This window comes from Lontra canadensis, unplaced genomic scaffold, assembly GCF_010015895.1.
Source record: "Lontra canadensis isolate GAN:19392208 unplaced genomic scaffold, GSC_riverotter_1.0 scaffold142, whole genome shotgun sequence".
Lineage (NCBI taxonomy): Eukaryota > Metazoa > Chordata > Mammalia > Carnivora > Mustelidae > Lontra > Lontra canadensis.
Window position 1 is genome coordinate 3,303,503 of NW_022631136.1, and position 24,274 is coordinate 3,327,776.

A 24,274-nucleotide genomic window follows, 5' to 3' on the forward strand; every position below is an offset into this window, starting at 1 on the left:
GGCTTCTTTTTTTTTTTTTAACCCTCCCCTTCTTCTTCCCCCTTTATGTCTCCAGATCAGGAGAAATAAGATCCTACCCATGTGCTTCCAGTGCACAGCAGAATACTGCCTACTGCATGCAGAATATTTTCAGTATCTGGCTTCTCTCTGGGTGGGAGGATCCCAGGCCTAGAGGACTGCAGAGTGCCAGGTTCTATGTCCTCAGTGAACCCACACCTAGTAGGGCACAGGTGACTTATATGGACACAGCTCAGATAGGCCTGGAGGAATGCAGTCTCTGTCCTCAGGGAGTTCAAGGAGGACAGGACACAGGACCCTTGAGGCATAGCAACTATTACACATAAGCCACAAGAGCTGGCTCTGAGCCTCAGATAGGGAAGGGCAGGAATAGAAAGAAAGCTGGCAGGATGGAGGACTTCCCCAGAAGGCATCGCAGAGAAGGGGTAGTGGAGCAGACTGAAAAGGGGAGCAGGGACTTGATCCACTCTTTCATTCATTCGTCCACCTCTCCAACAAACTTCTGTAGCACCTACAAGACTCCAGACACTGCCGAGGACCTGAGGATATGGGGAAAAAGAAAACTGGAAATCCTCACAATCCAGTGGAGGGAGGTAGCCCACCTATCAGTGATGGAGCCCTGAAATAAGGGCCACATTCACATTTGAACAAGTTGGTGTGTGCGCAGAGAAGGGCTTCAGGCCTTGAACCCGTTTGAGTCTTGGGGGCTGCCAGGCAGATGGCAGGGCTAAGGTACATGGGACAGAGGGGCAGCCAGAAAGGGAAAGAGAAATCAAACAAGCAACAGCCCACCTTCCCACCTGGCTTAGGAGCTGGGTGCTCAGGGGAGGGGAAGATGAGCAGAGAGGAAGGTGGGGCCTACTCAGAGGGCTGGGACTGTCCAGCTCTGGGGTCTCAGAGCTGCTTGGAGGATAGTGGGGTGTTAGCAGTAGAGGATCATCCTAACCTGAGAAAGGGGGGATAGGATGGGGCTGACAGGGACAGGACACCCAAGTGTTGAGTCAGGACGGAGGGTGAGGACAGGGAAAGCCCAGCAGCCAGGCAGGCACAAGGAATAGTCTCAGAGGGAGCAGGGGCTTCCTCAGTGTTTGAAATGAGGCCAAGCCTTAATGATGTTGTACAAAGTTCACCCAGGAGACAGAGTGTTGACAATATCACTGTGCCCCACCAGCAGGTAGTTGGGAATTAAATATCCCTTGTCCACTGCGCACTGGATCAGGTTCTGGGCTGCCTCCAAGGCTGTGGCATTGGGCGAGGTATCTGCAAAACAGTTATCTATCTGTTACAGGTTTCCAAGGCACCCTGCCCAGGGCAGGACCCACTCCTGAATCCCCCTTAATGCACCCCTACCACCATGCTAATATATTCTGCTACTGCCTGCAAGTCTATATACAGAAAACAAAGTCAGGCCTTAGATTCATCAGCATCAAAGTTCTTCCTGAATGAAAAGAACAGAGTCTGTGATACATAGAGTTGTTTGGGGATGTACAGAATGTTTGTCCATTGCAAATATTTAACCTGATAGTTCTCAACTAAGGGAATTTAGCCTCCCAGGGGATATTTGGTACTGTCTAGACACGTTTTTGGTTGTCACAACTAGGCAAAATATGTTACAGGCATCTGGTGGCAGAAGCTAGGGATGCAGCTAAGGGTCCTACAATACACAGGTCAGTTCTTCTACAAAGACTTACCTGATCCAGGATGTCAATAGTGTTGAAGCCGAGAAACCTTGCTTTGGCCACAAGGTGTGCTTCCTGTACCTTCACACACCCACCCCCATCCCAGGCACCTTCCTAGGTATCCCCTCGCCCCACCCAACATTCATTTTAGTATCATCCTGAACCAGTCCCAGTGACATGGGCTCCTCTTCCCAGAGGTGCAGCAAAAGTTCCCTGAGTTTAAACAAACTCTAGTCAAGAGCTCTGAACAATGGCAATTGTCAGTGAACATTCTGGATGCTGATACAAGGACTAATCCAGGGATGTGGCAAATAAGGTAAAGGTTCCCACATTGTTGCCATGGTAAAAACTTAGCAAAATATGTGCACAAAGATATTTTCCCCTTGTCTTATATATGTTTTGATGTCAGAAGAGAAAGACATTTGATTGGTTGTGAAGGAGATAGATTCAGGGTGGGCATTCTCTCTGGGGGTGGGGGAGTTCATTCCTGGTAACACTCAGATTAGTCAAATGATAAATCTGAAGCTGGCTAAGTCTAGCATATGCTGGCACTGAAGTGATGCCTGAGTTTGATGCTGTTGTCTTGCATTTGAGACACTCTCCCTCAAACACCATACAATGACTGCTACTGCCCAAAGCATGCACTTACACAAGAAAGTGCCCATAAAGGCAATGCCCAGGGCAATGTCATTGTAGCCAGGAGCATGGGAACCTTGGACATTTCAGCCCACTCCTTCATAAACAGCACCATCCTGCCCCATGAGGAAGCTAAAGGACCATGAGGGGAGATGGAGATCAGCATGACAGACAGACAATCTGGGATTGTTTCATTTATTTATTTATTCATTCATTCATTCAATCATTCATGCTTTATTCAGCAGACACTGATTAGCTATTAAATTCTAAGCACCGAGTTACAAAAAAGACAGCAAGGGCATGTTGATAAACCAGCTTTTAGCAGAAAGGGGCAAGGGGAGAAAGCCCAATTTATAGCCTTCACTGATTTCTGTAGTGTAAAACTCCCACTATAGCTGATTTTCAGCTACTGATGATTTAAAAAATGTCCTGGCTCCCTAATAATCCACTCTCCTGAGCCTATCCAGCTCTGGCACACTGCTGCTACCTTAAGGAGCTCACAGTCTAGGAAGAAAAGAGCAACAGCTGTCATCCTTGCAACCTGGCTTTCCCCAAACCTTGCCAATGACACTGTTTCCCTGGAGGTAAGCTGTGGCTGCCTTACTACTAAGGTCAAAGTACACTTCTCTAGCCCTGCCTTGCCTGATCCCTCTGCATCCACAAACATCCTCCCCCCTTCACTTCCACCCTACTCTCTCTCCCAGCTGTCTTTTGTGGCTGCCCCTCACTCCTCTGCACCTTGTCTCCCTGTGTCCTTTCTTTAAATGTGCAGTTCTTCAGGTCTTTCTGATGCAAATTTAATATCAAACCCTGCTTTTAGTCCCTTGGCAACATAGTCCAAAATTCCCAGTTTAAGTGTCAAGATTATTCATGAGATGGCCCCTGTTTGCCTCCTTATCTTTCACCATCTGTCTCTTTGTCATCTATTTTTATTATGATAAACTTCTCTTGGTTCCTCAAAGACACCATTCTTGGGCTGGCATCTAGGACTTTCCACAGAGGTCCTTTTTCTCTGCTTGAAACACTCTTCCCACTCTTCTGACAAGTTCGCTCATTTCTTAGGTCAGCAGATAGTCACCTCTCAAGTAGTACTTCCTTAATACCCAATACCCTAGCAAGCTAGCATGTTAAAAATGTCTCCTGTTTACATTTTTGCACCCTTTATCATAACACATAATGTACTCTATTATGATTTATTCATTTAATTATCTTTCTCATTTAGCAGAGTATCAGCTCCATCAAGGCAAGAACCAAATCTGTGCTACATCTGATAGCATCCCCAGAGCATAACCTCATGTCACAGAGTAGGCATTCAACTGTATTCTCAGTGAATTAATTTATAGCAAGTGGGTGTTTACTCCTGACTACAGGTCATTTCACAGTGAGCAGGGTCATGAAAGTTATGGTACAAGGGACACAATAAAAGGTCAAAAACCAAGGGACAGGAAACTGGCTTCTGAAACCTGAATGGAAAAAGGAAAAGGTCCTTTCTCAGCACCCATCATTTTCCAGTTTAGGTTAAAAACACATAGTAAATTTTCAGGTATCCATTCTATTCAAAGAGAACAACTCTGTATAAACCTGCATAGCAGGATATAGCAGAGCACTTGACAAGTCTTAACAGATGAAAGGTATTGGAGGAAATTTTCTCCTATCTCAAAAGGGTTGAAACTAAAGCAGGAAGGAGAGAGGAGATTCTATCAGCATAGAATCACGTGGTAATTGTAATTCCACGGTAATTACAACTGGTAAATATAAGCCCGCTGGATTTGGTAATCCAGTGGTAATTGGTAAATCCAGCTAAGGCAGGGCTACTGCACATGGCTAAGCTGTTTGTACCCTGAACAGAGTGCCTGGCCAGAAGGAAGGTAGGTCTAAAATCCCAACTCCACTGCTAAGCCATGAAGCCCCTAGACAAAGGGCTTCTTGATTAATGTGTACTGTCTGGATTAGTGGTGGCCCATCCTGAGACTTAACATTCAGTATAATTATTTCTGATGGATATGAGATGGTCTCTAACCTCATACATCTTATCTGTGAGCTTGGAGTGCATCCTGCAAGAAGTTTTTATAATCCCATTAAGTCAGTGTGCTCTTTATTAAAAAAAATTACAGGAGAAAGGGGAACCCTCCTACACTGTTGGTGGGAATGCAAGCTGGTGCAACCACTCTGGAAAACAGCATGGAGGTGCCTCAAAAAGTTGAAAATAGAGTTACCTTATGACCCAGCAATTACACTACCCTAAAGATACAAACATAGTGATCCGAAGGGGCATGTGCATCCGAATGTTTATAGCAGCAATGTCCACAATAGCCAAACTATGGAAAGAACCTAGATGTCCATCAACAGATGAATGGATAAAGAAAATGTGGTGTATATATACAATGGAATACTATGCAGCCATCAAAATAAATGAAATCTTGCCATTTGTGATGATGTGGATGGAACTACAGGGTATTATGCTTAGTGAAATAAGTCAATTGGAGAAAGACAACTATCATATGATCTCCCTGATATGAGAAAGTGGAGATGCAACATGGGGGGATTGAGGGGTAGGAAGAGAGGGAGACAAACCATAAGAGACTCTTAATCTCACAAAACTGAGGGTTGCCGGGGGGAGGGAGGGAGGGAGAGGGTGGTCGGGTTATGGACATTGGGGAGAGTATGTGCTATGATGAGTGCTGTGAAGTGTGTAAATCTGGCATCTTTAAAAAGGACACATTTTGAGTACATGCCCAAGGAGAATGGCTAGTCCTTTAGCTATATCCTAGGTAAGACTCACCCAGAGCTGCATGAAAAATCAAAGTTATACATAAAGCACCTCTCATATGGTGCACATTCAGTAAACTTTACTTTCCTTTCTCTCCCATTCAAAAGTTCAGAGTCTGTCCTCAGGTAAAAGAAGCCCACATGTCCTGAGGTCCACTTAATTATACCCAATGTTACATGAGTTCAACCTGTCTATGAAGAGGGACTGGATATCTTTTACCAGCAGGCAGCACTCATCAGACATGATGCAGATTCTCCCAGCAGTGTGGATGATGATGACATACTTAGCTGGGAGGTTCATCTTAGGGCAATGGGTCTTCCTGGCCTCCCATGCCTACCATGAGATAATGGTGGAGCAAACTGAGAAGGGAAGCAAAAAAAAAAGGTGGACATGTGGGCTTATTGTGCCCACCCATGTTCACTACTGAACATCCCCATCCTGACCTGACTCTGACTGTGTAACTCAAGAGAGCCCACCTGGGAGGTGAGTATGTTTGCCTGATTGGATTATATTCAAAAGGCAAGAATCATAGAGCCATGGGATCTAACCCAAAAACAAAACCCAGAGGACAGTGGGGATGTTGATCCTAAGGATAAATGGATGTTCATTCCCAAGGAAAAAGGATACCTATCTATCTGCATGATTGCCATGTGCGTATGTGTGTGTGTACCTGCATAACAGGGCCCTTTGTACAAATTAGTTGAATCATCAGCTGAAAGCATGTCTTTGAGCTTACCCATAATCCCTAAAACTCTCTGTCAATATAAGCAATTATTAATTTTAGTAGATAGCACTAATCCAACGACTGAGATCAAATTTACTCAGAGCTTTCATATAATAGAGATAACTATCTTTAAAACTTTATTAAGACTAGGAAAAGGTTGAAAGTGGTTATTAACTATACATTTTTTTTAAGTGAATTCTCTCCCCAATGTGGGGCTCAAACTTAAGACCCCAAGATCAAGATTCACATGCTCTTCCAACTGAGTCAGCCAAGTGCCACTTAACTTTACTGGTTTTGATGTTACTGTTTGTTAAATCCTTTTTTAAATCTAGTATTTAGTACCCAAATTACCCTAACAATTTCCTCTGACTTCGGTATTGGTAGTGATGTAAGCCCTTCAGTTTATCAGTGCTGTTCTGGTTCAGAAAGATGTGCATTTGTGCTTTTATGTGTTGTGCTTGTATGTGTTAGATGCCTATTCCTCTCCATGTTTTTTTGTTTTGTTTTTGTTTTTGTTTGCCCCCACAGCACTTTTTACCTTCTAACATGCCAAATATTTGACTTGCTTATTTGCTTTTTTTTTCCTACCCTCTAGGTTGAAACTTCACAGGGGCACCACTTTTGTGTTTTGTTCCATAACAGGTTCTCAGTAAGTAATTGTTGACTGATTAAAAATAATGAGAGCACATATATTACACCAGGTTAATACAATGGCTCTATCATTCTAGGAATCTGAGGGATAAAGAGGTAACCTGGAGGGTCCTTCGCAAGGTGTGCCAGCCCCAAAAGTTCAGAGAGCTATGTGACCAGTTGCCTATCAGAAAGGATCCAATGAAAGCCTAACTGAAAAGTCCACTCCCAATGGCATTTGGAAATTTGTAGGGGATAGTCTGGTTGGGTGGGTCTAGAAGGAGGCCCCGGTAGGATTGAAGGTCTTACCTTCCTTGGGATTTGCCTTCTGCAGAGGGAGTAGGCAGTTCTCACCTTTCACAAGAAGGGGCTGAATGTACTTTGATGACAGGTGGCCCTTCTGGACAGCATAGGAGATCAGGCCCTTCATTGCTGATTGGGCAGCCAGGCTGGGACTATGGCCAGAAAAAGAGCCATCTGTAGCAACCTGGGTCTGGCCTGCATTTCATGGGGTTGTGGGGGAAGGATTAGATGCCCTGCCAGCCCTTACATAGCTGTTGGCAGGAAACTGGCTCATCACCTAGGTTGGAAAGCCTAAAAGTCAAGGATCCACCTGCCCCAGGATGAAGACCTTTCCCAATAACCTGCCAAAACTTCATTCATTGCTCTTTCTCCATGGAGGAGCTAAAATGCAGCCCCATGTTCAGGAATGCCCAGCTAGCTGGGTCAGTGTTTCCCATTGGCAGGGGCTCTTCCAGGCATGTGCCAGCCTCTTTACTGTATTAATTTATTTAATCCTCACCACAAACCTCTGAGGTAGATGCTGTTATGTTATTATTCACAGAAGGGAACTTGAGGCTTCAAGAAGTAACATGCTCAAGACCCTACTACTAACAGGGTGACACCCAGGTAACAATAACACATACACACACACACACACACACACACACACACACACACACATGCTGAACACAGAGTCCTCTGGTGTGCTGGAAACCACCCTGGAAATGGAAATGGAAGGTGTGAGCTTGCCTTCTGATTCTTCTTGGGTCACTTCCTCCAGAATTCAGGCTGTACTTTGTGTAACAGCAGATCAGGAAACTTGTCTGGATTTTCTCACAGAGTATTGGGAGGGGACAATAAGAAACTAGACATGCAAGAGCTTTAACAGTCAAGGGTTCATAAACTCAGGGGAATGGTCCTGGAGCATGTATGTTAGGATGCTGGGAGAGTTGGGAGGACAGACAGCAGTAAGACTAGAAGAAAGTGGAAGGGACTCAGGGATTGGAGGCCTCAGAGTGGTCTTAAAAATTGTACAGAAATCTTGAGGTAAGAGAGATGGGAGGATGAGGTGCCTGGCAGGAAATGGGAAGCAGGGTCTGGTGCTTCAGAAGGGTCAGAGTCAGAGAGGAAGATGTGACAGTCACTTACAGAAGAGAGCAGAAGCCTACATCCTTCCATAAAGAGAATGTTCATAAAGAGAAACACTGGCCACCACCTCCACTGCAAGATATCCAGGGGAAGAGGAGACACCTCAGAGACTGAGGAGGAAACCAGAGTAGGAAGAGGAGAACCAACACCATTCACGTAAGCCAAGAGAGAGGGGAACTGCAGGACAGTAGATCATCAGGGAACTAGGAGAAGGTCAAGGAGGCAGTGTAGAAACAAAGAAGTAGGTAACTCTTTGGAGAAGGGCAACTGAGATGATGATTACCTTCCTTGGTGCCAAAAAAAGCAAAGCCCAGGGAGATGTTCTTGTATCCCTGGGTGTGCACGCCTTGGACATTCCAGCCAACACCTTCATACACCCTGCCATCGTCCCCAACCAGGAAGCTGTGGAGCAGGAGATATAGGCTGAGTGGTTGGCACTGTGGCACACCCCCACAAAAGGAACCATTTATCAGTTTCCAAAAGGAGAAGGGCTTAATCTCTGTTCACTACAGGGAATTTGCATGTACTTGTCCCAGACAGTGGATAGGCCAAGTCAATTATATTCCCTTAGAATTCAGAACCCACCCCCAAACTCCCTATCTCCCTCCTTTGTTTAGAAGCCCAGGTTTTATGTAAATCATCCTACACACTAAGGAAGAGAGGCCCTGGGGCTCAGAACTTTCCCCCCCATTGCCTGCCACCAGACAGGTAGGTAAACTTCCAAGGAACTGAGTACATGCACCTAAAGATTGTCCCTAAGAAGGACTGAGGGCCAAGGAAGTTATTTACAACTGCTGACCCCTGGGGGGGATTAACTCCCTTTCACCATCAGGAGTGGTAAAATTCTGAAGCAGAAAAACAGAGATGCGGAAGGTCGTCAAAGTGAAAAGCAATCACCATGCATAGGAACTGTCTACACCTAGGTAAGGTCAGAGGTGGGCTGAGGACATGTGGTCCTAGGCACTAAGAAGGCCCACTAGAGTGACCACTAGAGTAAGACGCCTCACCATAAGAGCCCCCTACATGCAGTGAAGTGGAACATGCAGTGGGCAAAGAGCCAGTTTTGAGTCAGTCTGTGCTCCACAACCTTGTAACTGGATGACTCTCAGAAAAATCAAACAATGTCCCTGCCTTGGTCCCCTCACCTGGAGCATGGAGATGGTAATGTATGCCTGACAAATGCACTCATGCACTTGGTAGTCATTCATAACTACCAGTGTGCTGTGTGAACCAGTTTTGGAGGGAGCTAGGAAGTATAGTTATTATTTAACCTTCCCTGCTTCCTTTTAGGAGATCTCCTAGAAAATTCAAAAGGATTTAGAATTTTATAGGGTTTTTAATATTTTATTCACTTAAATCTGATAAAAACTCAACCCAGGAAATGAGGAAAGAAGACATAAGTAAGGGTGGGAGGAGCACTCTAAGGAACAACATTGATCATATACCCCCACAGGGCCCTTACTTGTAGGCCACATCACACCAGCTGTTGTGTATGTGATGAGCCCGCAGCTCCCATAGCCTCTGACTGCACTTAGTCTGGTTGTGACACTCCAGTCCAGGGATATGGTGCATGACAAGGAAATCCACGGGCATGGTCAGTGGGGTGCTGCAGCCAAGAGCTTCAGCCCCCCATTCCTTGCAAGAGATCACTGTGGATACATCTGTGGGGTAATCATGAAGGTGAGGAGGATATCACTCAGCATATCCTGCCCCATTGCTGCCTCACTAACCTCCCTGGTCCATGGGTGCCATTCTGGGCTGCATCGGCCCAATAGGGGTGGAAGAGCCCTGGGAGGAGGCTTTCAACAGCCACACCATCTACTTTTCAGACACACCATCTCCTTCTCACCTCCTCATCTATTTCCTCTCCACTGCCCCCACCGCAGAGTATGCACATGCCTAGAGCAGCTTAGATGCTCTGCTTCCCTACAGAGGGCATCCATATCCCACTGGACAGACTCCACCCTGAAGTTCCTGCCCTGCTCTACTTCTGGACCTCTGCTTTAGGGAAGAAGCTCCTTCCCACTGCTTCCCCTGGGAAAGCCCTGAGTGGCCCCTCTGGGTTTCATTGCTGCACTAATCCCTTCATTGCTGCACACTATGCTCACTGACAGTTTGCTCTGTGACTCTGACTGTGTCCTTTGTCCTGCCCTGCGTGCTTTCTGAGGGGAAAGCACATCTCTTCCTCAACCTAGAGGCTCTCTGCAGATATGTCCTGGCCCTCCCATTCAGTTGGATGACTCCCTCAGGGAAAGGTGAGGGTCTTCAGATTCAGATGCTGAATCTCCCTGTTCTGACTTCTGTCCTCTTCTGGTACCACACCAGACCCCCAAAGCCTGTGGCATCCCTGCAGGTGTTTTCTTGATGCTCCACTGTCTCAGTCCCATTTGCCACATGCCAACCACAAGGGGCAGAGCAGATTTCAGAAGCACTCTAGTCACAGAACATACCCAGCTCTCTTTAAGTCTCCTCACCATTGAGACTGAGTTTTCCTTTCTCAGTGAGATGAGAGATGTTGCCAAATAGGTCCCGAAGGCCCTCTGATACACGTTTGGCTTGTGTTTCATCCCACGAGAAATCACCTGCAGAAGAAAAGTCCATTTTACATGGTCCTCAGAGAGTCCCAGTACTAGCCATCTCAGAGACAGATTCAGGCCAGATCACTGAGGCCTCTCCAGGAGAACCCTCTGTGCTGACCAGAGGACCACCTCCAATAGCAACACATGCATATTTTTCTTCAACACCAACTCCAGGGAATCCCCAGAATACAGTTAAATAGCCAAGAGCAGGAAGTTGGAAATATACCCATTTTTCATGAGCTGCATCTATATACACTATTGGGAAAACAACAACAAACTGGAAATGTATCTAAGCATCTCAAAAGTGCAAGGTTTTCTTTTGTATGGATTTTACCAAGTAGAAACAATGAAAAGATGATATGGAAAAGTGCACAAATCAAGTCAGTTCTTTCAGGCCTAATTTGGGGCCATGTGTTGTGCTAAAGCCCCTCTGTATGTGACTGACACCCCTAGCCTCAAGAAACTTTCTCTTACTGAGAAACATAACCCCACCTACATACAGATAGAATCATTGCTTCCCTTGCTCAGGTGCAAAGTTCTTCATGTGCATTATCTCATTTAACCCTCAAAAGTTTGGGAAATCATAAATTTATTTCAATTATCAGATGGGAAAATAAAGGTTTAAAGGGATGAATAATTTGCTTAAAATCATTGCTGGAGGTAAGCCAAGGATTTGAAACCAGGTTTATAGACTTCAAGTTCTGTGTTCCAAAAGCAAAGCTATTTTTTCTCCCTAAGGGAGAGGTAACATTTAAAGAACTCTGCTATGAGGTAATATTTAAAGAACTCATTTAAAGATCCAGTAAAGGAAAACTCACCCCAGGCCCTAAGACCCAGAGCCAAGACACAAAGCCACAGAAGCATCCTCATGTGGTCCCAAAACACTGATAGGAGAGTGAGGAACTCAGTCCTAGGAGAGACACTGACAGTTAATCAGACCATCTTCACTCCTCAAACGGACCACCCACCCCACTGCATGGTACCCCTGTCTGCCTTCCTGCCAAACTATGGGCCTCCTGAGGGCCAGCATCTGGCCAGGATTCTCAAGGTCCCCAGTACATATGAAGTGTTCCTTGGATGGGTAAACACCCTCATTCTGTTTCCCTGGGCAACTAGATTTCACTGAGTGACTACTAATGGACAAGGCCAGCATAGACATTCACACATATAATCTTATTTAATCCTTATGCTAACCCTGCCATGTAGTATTATTAACCCCCATTCTTGTAGAAGAGAACTGTAAAATCCAGGAATAGTAGAACTAAGAAATCCAAACACACATGGATGGGTCTAGTGCTGAGAATTCCTTCCCAGTTGGGGATGCAGTGGGGTGAGAGAGGGTACAAGAGTCAGTCAGGGGTATTCCCCAGCTCTAGGGCAGAAGAGATCTGATCTTAACACTCCATGTGGTACATCCAGTCCTTTCCAAGGGAGAGGGCTTCACAACAAGAAGCACACTCACACCCACACTCAGAAATACCTGTGGGTCCTGCACTGTCCCAGCCCAACCCAGGTCAGGGTGCAGGTGGCTCTCTCATCATTGGCTGGCAGTTCCTTCAAATTTGGCCACTGGCCCTGCCCTGCTCCTCCAGCTGCAACCTCCCAGGCCTTCAGGCTCCTTCTCACCAAGGGAACACTTGAGCTCTGGTCTTCCAGAGGGAAGGGGATCCCTATTGGAAGGTGGAGAGGGGGCAGAGTTCTGAGGCTCCCACAGGTTTTATCCAGAGCACCCAGAGGAACTGAAGGAGACCAGATTCAAGCTGAAAGCAAGGCCTCGCCCTGTGAATAAGCCCAGGTACCTCCTCCCTGGGAAATGACGTGATTGCCCTAGGCTCCCTGAACTGTTTTCTCATTGCCAGTCCTTAGAAACCTGACCAACCCAACATCTGGGAACTTCCTGGCCTTGGAGACTGTAAGAGGAACAAATTTTGCCACTCCAAGATATGCTTCTTTGGCATATTGATTATGCCGAGCTGGTTATTTTTTTAAGGAAATACACAAGAGCCATAAGAAATGCTGAAAACCAAGAAATAAACTTTTTGTAAGAGGCCTTTACATAAATAAGGGAAATCTCCACTTGTAAGGGTGACTCCTTCAGTACCAGAAAGAGGGAGTGACTGGCAAATCTCTAGAAGATGCAATCAATGGAGAAAACAATGACTTGAATCTGTTTAAACTTTGCCCTTATTTGCTGTGCTTTTCCTGGTGACCTCCCACAATTGATTCCCTGCCACCAACATTTTTGGTCTTTAGCTGAAAATGGTATTCAAGGTGATGGCTTTGGCCATTTCAGTGGGTAACTCAGTTTTCCAGGGGCTCTCCCATGTATACAGGAGGAATATAATTTCTTTTTTTAAAGATTTTATTTATTTATTTGATAGAAAGAGAGAACACAAATAGGCAGAGAGGCAGGCAGAGAGAGAGGGGGAAGCAGGTTCTCCGCTGAGCAGAGAGCCCATTGCATGGCTCGATCCCAGGACCCTGAGATCATGACCTGAGCCAAAGGCAGAAGCTCAAGCCACTGAGCCACCCAGGTGCCCCAGGAGGAATATAATTTCTTAAGCTTTGTTTGATTTTCTCCTGTTAATATGCCTCACATCAATTGAATTTTTAATCCAGCTAAAGAATCTTGAAGGGCAGAGGAAAATTGTTTTCATCCCCAGCAAGACTGACCTGCTTTAGGAGTTTCAAGGCTGTAGATAGGGGTCATTGACCAATATTCCACCCTTCCCCACCTCCTTCCAAGGGGTTCACCTGCACCGATAGGATGGGGGCAAGGAAATAGAAAGGTATATTCCAGAAGGCAGCACAAAATGCCATCATCACTAGAACTTATTCTGGCCCATGCATCTACCACCACCACCAAGAATGACTGGCCCCTCACCTATTCCCAACTCAAGGCCCTCATACAGTCATCACCTGACTGGTTCCTTAGTCTGCATCCTGGCCTCCTGGAAACCATGAGTCTTCACAGAATCTTCACAGAGGAAACTCCATTCCCTGTGTAGATATTTCCTTCATGGGGAACCTGGAGGGACCTGTAGAGTTTTCACTTCCTAGGGAAAGGGGGGCAGTCTCCTGAGACTACAGAAAGAACCCTTCTAAGGGAATGTCCCAAATCCAGACAGGTGGGCCTAAGTGGGACTGCAGTCTTACACTCAGGTCTGTAGGCCCCAACAATGTCCCCTTGAGAAACCCCCATGAGTGTGCCAGTTCCACCTGCTCTTCTCCCCCATTTAATTGACCAGACCAGGGCTGGGGAGAAAGTCCTCAGGAGCAGTGTGAAAGAGAGCAGAGGGGTTCTGAGTTTACCCAGCTATAGCCTGGGACCAACACTGTAGGGACCACATCAGTTTCCCAAGCTTTGCTGACTTGCTGTTTTTCCTAACCTTCACTTTCTTCTCATCCTGACTAGTAGTAAAATGCTTACAAAGAAAAAGTCTGTGTCACAAATGACATATCAGATAAAGGGCTAGTATCCAAAATCTATAAAGAACTTATCAAACTCAACACCCAAAGAACAAATAATCCAATCAAGAAATGGGCAGAGGACATGAACAGACATTTCTGCAAAGAAGACATCCAGATGGCCAACAGACACATGAAAAAGTGCTCAACATCACTCGGTATCAGGGAAATACAAACCAAAACCACAATGAGATACCACCTCACACCAGTCAGAATGGTTAAAATTAACAAGTCTGGAAATGACAGATGTTGGAGAGGATGCAGAGAAAGGGGAACCTCCTACACTGTTGGTGGGAATGCAAGCTGGTGCAACCACTCTGGAAAACAGCATGGAGGTTCCTCAAAAAGTTGAAAATAGAGCTACCCTACGATTCAATAATCACACTATTGGGTATTTACCCTAAAGATACAAATGTAGTGATCTGAGGGGTCACATGCACCTGAATGTTTATAGCAGCAATGTCCACAATAGCCAAACTATGGAAAGAACCTAGATGTCCATCAACAGATGAATGGATAAAGAAGATATGGTATATATATATACACACAATGGAATACTTTGCAGACACCAAAAGAAATGAAATCTTACCATTTGCAAATGATGTGGATGGAAATAGAGGGTATTATGGTGAGTGAAATAAGTCAATCAAAGAAAGACAATTATCATATGATCTCTCTGATATGAGGAATTTGAGAGGCAAGGTGGGGGGTTGTGTGCATTAGGGAACGAAAAAAATGAAGCACGATGGTATCGGGAGGGAGACAAACCATAAGAGACTCTTAATCTCACAAAACAAATTGAGGGCTGCTGGACGGGGCGGGCGGGTGTTTGGGATAGGATGGTTGGGTTATGGACATTGGGTAGTGTATGGGCTATGGTGAGTGCTGTGAAATGTGTAAGCCTGATGATTCACAGACCTTTACCCCTGGGGCAAATAATACATTAGATGTTAATTTTAAAAAATGTTAAATGTTTAAAGACCCACTTTTAAATCTGTTTAGGGCCTTGGAAAAAACACATGACCGTTGAATGTAAGTCTGTGCCTGGAGAGCTGATAGTGTATAGTCTGTCTTAGTTCAGTGTTCTGCAGTGCACGGTGGTCTGCAGATTATTTGAAAGTGGACATAAGTGCTGTTTCTATCACTGTTGTGATTTAGTAACAGTTTTCCGAATGAAAATTATAACCAAATTATAAGATATATGAAAACTAGTGGTGTTGCAAATATTTTTAGAAAAAGTGACCTGTAACAGAGAGAATATGCTAAATGAATTTGGAAGTGATGCACAAGGGAGCAACATCAGGCAGAACACTGTCACTGGAATTGTGTCTTTGAAGTTGGTCAGATGAGCTCTTAAGGAGAATCCATGAATGACAAGATTTGAGTGGTACTGATTTATGTAGGTTGCACTGCTGAAGTGCCATTTGATGTTATATCCTTCTCACAGGTAAACCTTATAGCCATAGATCCTAATTTTAGGTGAAATTCACCAGTTGGGTGAATTTCAGAACCATCATTATTATGCTTTATCGTCCACAAAATTGTTATGGCCACATTTTACCCATTTAATGTTAAGTTTCCCAAATCAAGTTTGACTCCAAAAGGGAAAGGAAAAAACTGCTTGTGAGGATATAAGGAAGATAATAATTTTAATATTTCTTTTTAAAGTATATTTCACTTTTCAGACCTACAGATTGTAATGTATAACAGTATATTTGAAAATAGATCATTCTGAAGTTTTCATGATATTTCATCATTAGTGAAAAAAAGACAATTTGTAAAACTTGATTATAGAGCATTGATTATAGAGCAAAATACAGCCTTTTGTTAATTAGAGCTTGATGATTTAAATAGACTGACATACCATACCATTTTAGAATTGGAATTGAAATATTATTTCTCAAAAATTGATTTGATAATTTCAAGTATTATACACATATATGCTAATAGAATGCTGAAAATACAATATGTTTTATGGGTAACCAAATTTGGGGTTATGTGAACAGTTTGTATTACTCGTTTGGTTTATACTATTTTTTTGTCTCAGAAAAACAAACTGTTGTTCCCCTCAGAAGTGTTTAGGTATTACTGCAAGCAAGTTTTAATTCTACTGTATGAAATATTTGATGTTTTGTTTGAAACAACAGACATCGAAGAACCAATATATCAACTAATATTCTTATCTTATTTTGGATAAGATAAGATATTCTTATCTTAGTTTGGATGACTGTAATTCAGTTTACTGCATCTAGTTTGGTGTTTGATGGTCTGGAAAAATATTTCACAGTTGGGGGAAATGCTCAATGCTTCTATGAAGCAGCAAATCAATATTGGTCTTACAATATTTGATGCAATTGAAAAAGGTCTATAGGACATAGCACTTGCAAATTTGTCTCAATGTACAAAGCTATAATTTTGAATTAACTTGTTCCCCATTGATTCTCTCATGTACCCAGTATAAAAATTGGTAAGTTTCCCATGTCTTAAGAGTAACATTTGATTTTCAGTTCTGAATTTCAAACAGACAATAAAATATTTTAATGCTAGTTTTTAATCCACTTAAAAGTTTACAGATAAACCTGTTAATTATTGTTATTCTGGATCTGAAAGTTTATGTATAGATCACATTCACAAGCCTCTTTGTCTAAAACTATTGTGAATATAGTGTCTGATGCATTCAATATTTTCTCCTTATATTTGTTTCTACTCTCTGAAAAATAAGTAGGAGGAGTTTTCCCTGTCGTTGGATAAAATTTGCTTTTGGCCTTTATTTGGACAACCAAGTTAGGATTCTGTGGATGCTGCAGTTTTGTAAAAGGAGAAACATAAGTATCATTTGATCACATTTTCATTTAAGTAGAAAATTTAGCTTATTTGTGAATAAAATATAATAAGTAGCAACAATGTGGAAAATAAACCTTATTTTGAAAAAAAAGACACTAAATCCCAAAATTGTAAAGAAAGAAAGCATATATATATGTATATATATATATATAGAACAGTGAAAGGAAGCAAAAAATGAAGAATATATCTATAAAATGTAAGTGTAAAAATTAAAATTAAAAAAGACTTTAAAAAAAGAATTGAAGGGTGCCTGGGTGGCTCAGCTGGTTAAGTGTCTGACTTCTGGCTCAGGTCATGATCCAAGGGTTCTGGGATTGAGCCCTACATTAGGGTCCATGCTCAGCAGGGAACGTGCTTCTGCTGCTGTCTCCCATGTGCCCACTCTCTCTCTCTACCTCAAGTAAATAAATAAAATCTTTAAAAAAAAAGTCTTAAAGAAAAAATGAAGAGTTGATAAAATGAAAAACTAGTTGAAAAGGGAAAAAGGAAAAGAATATTTTGAACTGAAAGACTAAGGACTTATGGGAAAAAAACTTGAATTCTATATACTATTTTCTGCTAATGTGGGAGTTTTTCAGTTCTGAGTGATCCATAAACTTGGTATTTGACTGATGTTCCTGCTGTCTTCTGGGGGAGCGGCCTGTTGCACTGATTCAGGGGTCTTTGTCTGCACAGTGCCTAGTCAGGGGGTGGGCTCAATGTAAACTGCTTCTGGTTTTTCTATGTGGCTTTTCTTCCCTAAAGGCTTTTTGCACCTCTTGCAAAAAGTTGTCGATTTTCTATTTGTAGAATTGCAACAATTCTTTTCTTAGATCTCAGGTTGAATTCACAGATGTTCATAATGATTTGATAGATATCTAGCTTAATTCAAGGGACCAGATGAAATGAGGGTCCCCTACTCTTCCACCATCTTCCTCCTTCAGCATTTTTTAAAATATAAGTATTTTTCATTTAAAAAATGTGCCAGTATAAGACGGGTTTACTAATACCCAAGTGAATTCGTATTTTAAACTTTAAATTTTCTGATATTGTAAATATTAACACATATAACCCACATAAACAAGATTTCTTTGGTTTCTTCAATAATTTTTCAGGTGTAAAAGGGTCTTGAGAGCAAAAGTCTGAGAATTGGGATCCAGGGAATGCCATAGGCTGTCCTGCAGCTGTAAGGCCACAAGGGAGCAGCATGCTCTCCCGAGTCTCCCCAGCTTGCTGTGCACCACACCTCCCACTTTCTTTCCTTCTCTGCACTCTCCCACACTGCGCAACTTCTTAATTACAGGAAGTAATCCTCTAAGCATGGGTTCCATCGAAACCAAGACAGGCACCTACTTTTCTTCAAATGTTTATCAGATATTTCAAAAGCAAATCTTAACATCCAGGGCTAAGTAAACATGAAAACCCCAGGTCTAGAGGTGTTAATAATCTAGTGAGGGAACCAGACCCAAAGGCCAGTAATTAGACTGCCACCAAGATGATGTGTGTGAAAGCCCTATATTTTCTGAAAAGGACTGAATACATCAAAGGAATTTCTTACAGGCAGGGGGAAGCCAACAGGGAGATACTGAGATACTTGTTAGGAATTTCTAGAAGGACCTGGAACCTCGGGGCATAATGAGGACAAACATTAGGTTCTGCAAGAGATAGGAGAGGAGTGGTTGGAAAAGCAGAAGCCAGGAAACACAAGAGGTAACAATGGATTTTTCTGTTTAGAAGGTGAAGTTTCCAAGAAGTCATGAGGGTTTGAGTGAAGACAGCAGGTAGAAAGGGTTGGGGAGAATGTTCTGACTTGGGAGTGCTGCAGGTGGGGATCTAAGGAGCTGCTTACAGGAGAGACCTCACTGTGGAAGTGTGGTGTAGGTGCCAGATTGCTGGGAGCAGTCTGTCTCGGATATTGGTAGGGTGGTCAAGCTTGGTGTGGACTGGTCCAAAGGCCCAGAACAGTGGTCTGACATTGCCTACGGCCTTCCTAATGTACCAGACACACAGAATGAGCAGTGGAGGGGCAGGGGTGTCAGGAGGCTTGTGGTCAGGAGTCTAGATCCAGAAACCTCCCTGGAAGAGGGGTACCTGGCTGGCTCAGTCAGTAGAGCCTATGACTCTCGATCTCAGGGTTGTAAGATTCAGCCCTATATTGGCTGTAGAGATTACTTTAAAATAAAATCTTTAAAAAGTTGGAGGGGATGCCTGAGTGGCTTGGTCCATTAACCATCTAACTTTTGATCTCAGCTCAGGTCTCAATCTCAGGACCGTGAGTCCAAGCCCCACATTGGGCTCTGCACTGGGCATGGAGCTTACTTAAAAAAAAAAAAAAAAAAAATATCCAAGGCCTCTGGGAATCCTGGCCCAAGGGCTGAGGAGAAAGGAGGGAAGGCAATGAGAATGAAGGGAGGTATGAAGGAAGAGGCAGCAATTGTATGGCCAGGAAGGGGCTGGGGCCCTAGGCATCATCTGCCCTGTGGGGAGAGTAAGCCTGACTTCCTTTGCTGGGGGTGCCTCAAATGGGGCAGGAACAAGGCCCTGAGAGCTATGAGGCCTGTGTCACCTGAAGTCAATGCTAGAAATGACTAAAGGCCAGCCAATACAGTCTTCTCGCTTAGCGGATAAGAAAATGATGGCCTGGACAAGGGAATGAATGACTGCTAAAGCCTACCAAGCAAGTCTAGCAGAACTAGAGATAGAACCCAGCTCTGGTATCCCCAGTCTGCCACGAGCTTTTGCCCAGGGTCCCACAGGCAATAGTGTACAGGCAGGGCCTGGGGAGATCCCACCGTGTACCTGGTGTCACTGTGATTACAGAATAAACAACTGAGAAGAGGCAAACTTCCTTGTGTGCCAACAGCAGGACAACAATGGAGAAGGTGATATGGGCAGAGATAGCCCCACTCTTGGTCCTGGGTGTGCGGGAGGAAGCCTACAGATAGGACTGGAGCCTCTGTTAGCTCAGTTGTCTGTTTTAACTTTACACATGGCTGAGTTCCTCAGCCATTTCATACCTTTTTTTTCCAGGGGCAACCTCCAGAACCACTGTCCAGAAACAGAAAGTTGCCCCAATTCATTGTAGGAGCCAAGGGCAGACCACCCCAAAATGTGCCATTTTGGCATACCAATTATTTAACCCAACCAAAGAGGTAAAGGATCTGTGCTCTAGGAACTACAGAACACTTATGAAAGAAATCGAGGAAGACACAAAGATGGAAAAACATTCCATGCTCTTGGATTGGAAGAATCAACATTGTGAAAATGTCTATGCTGCCTAGAGCAATCTACATTTTTAATGCAATCCCTATCAAAATACCATCGACATTTCTCAGACAGCTGGAACAAACAATCCTAAAATGTGTATGGAACTAGAAAAGACCCCAAATTGCCAGGCCGATGTTGAAAAAGAAAACCAAAGCTGAGGGCATCACAGTGCCTGACTTCAAACTATATTATAAAGCTGTGATCATCAAGACAACATGATACTGACACAAAAACTGACATATAAGTCAATGGAACAGGACAGAAAACCCAGAAATAGACCCCCAGCTCTACGGTCAACTAATCTTCAACAAAGCAGGAAAGCATAGCCAATGGAGAAAGGACAGTCTCTTCAATAAATGGTGCTGGGAAAATTAGACAGCCACATGCAGAAGAATGAAACTGGACCATTCTCTTCACCATACACAAAGAGAGACTCAAAATGGATGAAAGACCTCATTGTGAGACAGGAACCCATCAAAATCCTAGAGGAGAACACAGGCAGAAATCTCTTCAACCTTGGCCACAGCAACATCTTGCTAGACACATCCCCAAAGGCAAGGGAAGCAAAAGCAAAAATGAACTACTGGGACTTCATCAAGATAAAATCTTCTGCACAGCAAAGGAAACAGTCAACAAAACTGTAAGGCAACCTATGGAATGAGAGAAGATATTTGCAAATGATTTGACAGATAAAGGGCTGGTATCTAAAATCTGTAAAGAACTTCTCAAACTCAACACCAAAAAAAAAAAAAAAAACAAAAAAAAAAAAAACAAATAATCCAGTCATGAAATGGCCAGAAGACATGAACAGACACTTCACCAAAGAAGACATACAAATGGCCAACAGACACATGGAAAAATGCTCTACATCAATTGCCATCAGGGAATTAACAAATCAAAACCACAATGAGATACTACTTTACACCAGTTACAGTGGCCAAAATTAACCAGACAGGGAACAACAAATTTGGTGACATTGTGAGGAATGGGGAATCCTCTTACACTGCTGGGGGAAATGCAAGCTGGTACAGCCACTCTGAAAACAGTATAAAATAAGAGCTACACTATAGTCCAGTAATTGCACTACTGGGTATTTACTCCCAAAGATAAAGATGTGGTGAAAAGAAAGGGCACCTGCACTCCAATGTTCAGAGCAGCTATGTCCACAATAGCCAAACTGTGGAAGGAGCTGAGATGCTCTTCAACAAAGGAATGGATAAAGAAGATGTGACTCATATATACAATGGAATATTACTCAGTTATCAGGAAGGATAACTGAGTTAGGATAAAACAATTTGCATCGACAAGGATGGAACTGGAGGGGATTACACTAAGTGAAATAAGTCAAGCAGAGAAAGACAATTATTATATGGCTTTACTCATATGTGGAATATAAGGAATAGTGTGGAGGACCATAAAGGGAGGGAGGGAAAACTGAATGGGAAGAAATCAGAGAGGGAGACAAATCATGAGAGAGGCTGGATTCTGGGAAACAAACTGAGGGTTGCAGAAGGGAGGGAGGTGGATGACAGGGTAACTGGGTGATGGGCATTAAGGAGGATACGTGATGTGATGAACACTGGGTGTTATGTGCAACTGATGAATCTTCAAACATTATGTCAAAACTAATGATGTAGTATATGTTGGCTCATTGAATTTAAATTAAGAAAGGGATGTCATTAAGGAAAAAAAAAGGGAGTAAATGGAAAGGAAGGAAAGAAAGGAATCAAGAAATAAATCAAGAAATAGATCCCTAAATATAAAGAACACACTGATGGTTACCAGAAGAGAGGGGGATGGCTTAAATATGTGGTGGGGATTAAGGAGTGAAGTTGCGATGAGCTCAGGGTATTATATGGAAGTGTTGAATCACCATATTTTACGGCAGAATCTAATATTATACTGTATGCCAACTGACTGGAATTAAAATGATTTTTTAAATATTTTATTTATTTGACAGAGAGAGACGGGGGCAGGCAAGAGAGAAGCAGGCTCCCGGCTGAGCAGGGAGCCAGATTCAGATTCAGGGCTCAATCGTAGGACCCCGAGATCATGAATGACCTGAGCTGAAGGCAGATTTTTTGTTTTGTTTTTTAAATTTTTATTCACAGCACTCACCATAGCACATACCCTCCCCAATGTCCATCACCCAGTCACCCTATCCCTCCCCTCCTTCCAGCAACCCTCAGTTTGTTTCCTGAGATTAAGAGTCTCTTACGCTCTCTCTCCCTCCCCATTACCATCTTGTTTTATTTTTCCCTCCCTTCTTCCCACAAACCCCTGCACTGCCTTTCAAATTCCTCATATCAGAAAGATCATATGATAATTGTTTTTCTCTGATTGATTTATTTCACTCAGCATAATACCCTGTAGTTCCATCCACGTCATTGCAAATGGCAAGATTTCATTTTTAATGGCTGCATAGTATCCCACTGTATATATACCATATCTTCTTTATCCATTCATCTGTTGATGGAGATCTAGGCTCTTTCCATAGTTTGGCTATTGTGGACATTGCTGCTATAAACATTTGGGTGCACGTGCCCCTTCGGATCACTACGTTTGTATCTTTAGGGTAAATACCCAGTAGTGTGATTCCTGGGTCATAGGGTAGCTCTATTTTCAACTTTTTGAGGAACTTTCATGCTGTTTTCCAGAGTGGCTGCACCTGCTTGCATTCCCACCAACAGTGTAGGAGGGTTCACCTTTCTTCATATCCTTGCCAACACCTGTCATTTCCTGACTTGTTAATTTTAGTCATTCTGACTGGTGTGAGGTGGTATCTCACTGTAGTTTTGATTTGTGTTTCCTTGATGCCGAGTGACGTGGAGCACTTTTTCATGTGTTTTTTGGCCACTTGGATGTCTTCTTTGCAGAAATGTCTGTTCATGTCTTCTGCTGATTTCTTGATAGGATTATTTATTCTTTGGGTTTTGAGTTTGGTAAGTTCTTTATAGATTTTGGATACTAGCCATTTATCTGATATGTCATTTGCAAATATCTTTTCCCATTCTGTCAGTTGTCTTTTGGTTTTGTTGACTGTTTCTTTTGCTATATAAAAGCTTTTAATCTTGATGAAGTCCCAATAGTTCATTTTTGCTTTTGCTTCCCTTGCCTTTGGCAATATTTCTAGGAAGAAGTTGCTGTGGCTGAGGTCAAAGAGGTTTTTGCCTTTGTTCTTCTCAAGTATTTTGATGGATTCCTGGCTCACATGGAGGTCTTCATCCAATCTGAGTGTATTTTTGTGTGTGGTGTAAAGAAATGGTCCAGTTTCATTCTTCTGCATGTGGCTGTCCAATTTTTCCAGCACTATTGGTTGAAGAGACTGTCTTTTTTCCTTTAGACATTCTTTCCTGCTTTGTCAAAGATTAGTTGACCATAGAGTTGATGGTCCATTTCTGGGCTCTCTATTCTGGTCCATTAATCTATGTGTCTGTTTTTGTGCCAGTTGAAGGCAGATGCTTAACCCACTGAACCACTCAGGCATCCCTAATTTTTTTTTTTTTTAAAGAACACACATTTATTTATTAAGAATCCAAAAAGGATTTCATGGAACTAAAATCAAGGTGTCAGCTGGGCTGCCTCCCTTCTTGAAGCTCTAGGGGACAATCTGTTTCTTTGCCTTTTCAAGTTCCTACAGTCCCTGGACATTCCTTAGCTCATCGTCCTTTTCTCCATCTTCAGCCCTAACATAAGTAGGTAGAGTCCTCCTCATACAACATCATTCTGACCTCCCTTTCTGCCTCTTCCAGTTTTAAAGTCTGCATGTAATTCCAGGGAGCTGCCTGGGTAATCTGGGGTGATCTCCCCTTCTCAAGGTCTTTTACATAAACATCTATGCAGAGTCCCTTTTGTTGTGTGATGTAACATATTCACAGGTTCCACACATTAGAATGGAGGAAACTTCTAGGGATGGGGCATTATTTTGCTCACACTATTCACTCAGGTGAAAACTGATGTCAATTGCCTCTCTAAATCTTTTCTATTTCAACAGTTTAGTAAAGGTAAACCACGATCTCAAGGCGCAATCAAGACAAAGGCAAATCAGAACCCTAGAGGGCTCCATCAATGACCATAAATTTGCCCAAGTACTAGTCTCTTCAGAGTAGTTGCTTTGCTTTGTTTTCCAGACTTGTCTTTTTTCCCTCAAAAGGTGGACTTTGCAGAAATCTCATCCAAGGGGAAGTGCCCAGTTGTGGAGGGAGGGAAGGCGGTGGGAGAGTGGAGTGCCTGGGACCCCACTAACACA

General features: G+C 43.2%; 1 pseudogene; it reads right to left on the reverse strand.

Annotated features, from left to right (window-relative positions):
• Nucleotides 1–1,099: 1,099 nt before the first annotated feature.
• Nucleotides 1,100–11,331, reverse strand: LOC116858779 (annotated as a pseudogene).
• Nucleotides 11,332–24,274: the final 12,943 nt, after the last annotated feature.